This window comes from Abramis brama, assembly GCF_963993115.1.
Source record: "Abramis brama genome assembly, chromosome: 8".
Classification (NCBI taxonomy): Eukaryota; Metazoa; Chordata; class Actinopteri; order Cypriniformes; family Leuciscidae; genus Abramis; species Abramis brama.
In genome coordinates, this window is record NC_139970.1 from 44274655 (window position 1) to 44278368 (window position 3714).

The following is a 3714-nucleotide window of genomic DNA, read 5'->3' on the forward strand; positions in this document are numbered from 1 at the left end:
ATATAACATACTACACTTACTATTTCTGCAGTGTATAGCATGTAATTTCTATATAGTATCTAAATTTATATGCATCTAAATTAAAATTTTAAATGCATTTAATTTGCATATTCATACAGATATATGCATATAAATTTGTATGCATTTATCTATATACATATGCATATTATATGCATATACATTTACATTCGATATAGAAAATATTTTATGTATTTTCTATTTAGTATCTAAATTTAAATGCATTTATGCATATTCATAAAGATATATGCATTCAAATTTATAAGCATACACATTTACATGCTATATAGAAAATGCTAAATATCATACTATGTATATCGAATGTATATTTATATTAGGGCTGTCAAAAGATTAATCGCGATTGATCACATCCAAAATAAAAGTTTGTGTTTAAATAATATATGTGTGTGTACTGTGTATAATTATTTTGTATATATAAATACACACACATGCATGTCTATATTTAAGAAATATTTGCATACATATACTGTATATATTTATATATAATTTATATTATATATAAATATAATTGTTTTATATATAAATAACACATTTTTCTTAAATATATACATGCATGTGTGTGTATTTCTAGATACAAATTTAATTATACACAGTACACACACATATATTATTTAAACACAAACTTTTATTTTGGATGCGATTAATCACAATTAATCTTTTGACAGCCCTAATTTATATGCATATACATTTGTATGCATTTATCAATATGTGTATGCGTTAAATGTATATGCAAATAAACTAACATACAATATAGAATATTGTAGAATTATGTATTTTCTATAAAGTATGTACATTTATATGAATATAATATGCATATGGATACAGCATATACATTTACATACTATATAGAAATTACAAAATGACAAACTATGCTTTTACTATTTCTGCAGTGTATATTTTCAATGAACATGGGAACCTTGTCAAGTTTTGTCAGCGTTTCTCTCATCAAGACGTCAAACTCCCAAATTAAGCTGAATATCTCACACTTGACTCTGAGATAGAAGTGTTTTAACTGTGGGAAATCTTACTGAACTGAGTCTATGTAAAATCTCTTGGTTGAGGTTATTAATGTCTTCATGTGTTCGTCACAGAGAGCAGATATAAGAGCTCCAGCTGTAGATCAGCTTCTGAGAGAGACAATCCCCTCACAGGTTTACAGAGATTTAAGAAACCTGAGATGAATCATTCATCTAGAGTGACTCATGCTCCTAATTTAGTGCTGAAACTTTGAAGAATCCCATCCAGATGAATGAGCCCTTCCTAGTGTCCCACTGCCTCTTCCGTGACAAGTGACTCGGGAATAAGTCTTTTAGTGTCATGTCTGCCGAGAGCGAGGCTTGATGTTCAAACGATGCCACAGAAACGACTCGTTCAATCACGGTGTGAAGATTGCTGGGAGGATTCGGCATATTCCTGTCTGAACAGGTTCATCAGCAGCATTAGGGACTGCATTTTCAACACTCACACACACACACACACACAAAATCAGTTCACGTTCAGAATAGCATGCTAACATGTTACCCTTACTATTCCTGCAGTGTATATTTTTGTATGGTATATACATTTAAATGCATATAATATGCATCTGTGTATAGAAATATTCATTCAAATTTATATGCATATACATTTACATAGTATATTGATTATGCATAATAACATACAAAACTTGCTACTTGCTTCTGCAGTGTAAAGTATGTATTTTCTATGTAAATTAATATGCATATGCATTTAAAGGGGCGGGGCCACGAGCTGTGGGATCCGGTGGAGCGAATGTTAATGAGTGGAAGGATAAAAGGAAGAGTGACGACAGTGGAAGACAAGATTTAAAGTCCCCCTGTGGTGAAAATCCAGCTTTTAATGTTGCTTATGTGTCTATAATGTGTTTTTAATTTGCTTTAAGACAAACCATGTGTAAATTCATAAGTCGACTCCATTGCTGAGTGTTTCCTCCTTAAAACTGCAGTGAACCAAAGACAGTCTCAAAAACACGCTTTGAAATCGCTGGTGTTTCTGACGTCACAAACTACCTTGTAACCAATCAGATCAACGCGTGATCGTCAACCAGTGGATCTCTGAGCTGAGTGAGTGAGTGGAGGCGGGGCTCATTTGCATATTCATAGAACCACACATACTAAATGAGGCAAGGGTGTCGAGTTACATTCAAGATATTTTAAGGCATGAAGGAAAAAACGTTTAAATATGTCATTTTGGTGATCAAAGATGAGTTTTAAGGGTTACAATTATTGACTACAGGGGGACTTTAAGTTAGTGGCTAGCTCCGCCTCTTCGGTGACATCACACACGAGCAAGTGATGATTGGTCGGGAAGCGACGTGTTTCTTGACAAGGATTTTAGGAGTCAACATTGCATGGTTTGTCTTAAAGCATATTAAAAACAGCATTCACATAGACATATAAACAACATTATAAGCTTGATTTTCACCACAGCGGGACTTTAAAATGATGTATTTCAAGTTAACCAAAGTTGCTTCAATCCAGTAAGTGTTCATCTTGAAATATTACTAACAATATTAAAGTTTTTCTTATGTTTACTTAAAAAACCAGTGCAAATTTGACAGCAGAAAGACACAAGCTGAAGGTGGACGCTTGCTAAACATGTCTAAACTATCACTCAGACGACAGAAGGACTGTTTTCTTCATTTCTGATCATGTTGATAATTAGTAATGAGCTAGTAAGTATGCTGTATAGGGTTAAGTAATGTCTACTGACTGTAATTTGTATCCAGCGGCTCGTCTTTTCCTAGCAAACGCCAGCAGGGGCTCATGGGAAGCCACCTGCACTTCCCTGACTGATTTATAACTCACTAAAGCCTAGAGTGACTCGTTTAAGGCTTGTCCATACAGAAGCATTGCTGGGCAACCTGAAAACACCACCAACACATCTTCAAGAAACTACGCTTTAAAACAAACTGGCTCTGTTCATCACAGCGGGAGCACATCATGAAAACACTGTATTCTGTGGCTCGTTCTCTTCAAAATGCACAAACAACATCGCCAATATGCAAAAGAACATACGCTTTTACTACAGACACACTGTGTTTTCCTCTTAAACCGTGTTAACGTGAAGAGACGACAGGCGGCTCCGACATAATAACTGTTTGCTAACCATATAAAAGCACTTCATGCCTGTTTTTCTCCAGCTTGTCTTTAGCTCGTCACTGATAATTCTGACGTGCATTAGCATTAATTCTGCGTCTCCACAACCTGAAACTGTCTCAAACGTCCCTGTGATGATGTCCCACACGAGAGTTAGTTCATTAATCATAAATCATAAACAGCTCGTTGATGGTCATCATCTCTGCATCTTATGAGTGAAAGATTTTCAGAAGAGCTCATAAAAAATGTTCAAAATTTAAAAAAAAATAGTTATGACTCGAGTAATTATGATGTAAAATAAGTAAATATGAAACTACAAGAAACATAATAATTATGACTAAGTCTGTGTTTCTTAGTCATAATTATGAGATTAAAAAAGGTTGAAATTATGAGATTGAAAGTCAAATTACGATTCATTAAACGGCTTAAACATTTATACGTCTTCAACAGCAAAAAATAAGTTATGACAACTCGAAATTATGAGGAAAAATTCATAAATATGACATACTAAGAAATAATCTTTATATTTAAAAGTCAAAAGTATGAGATAAACCATGTT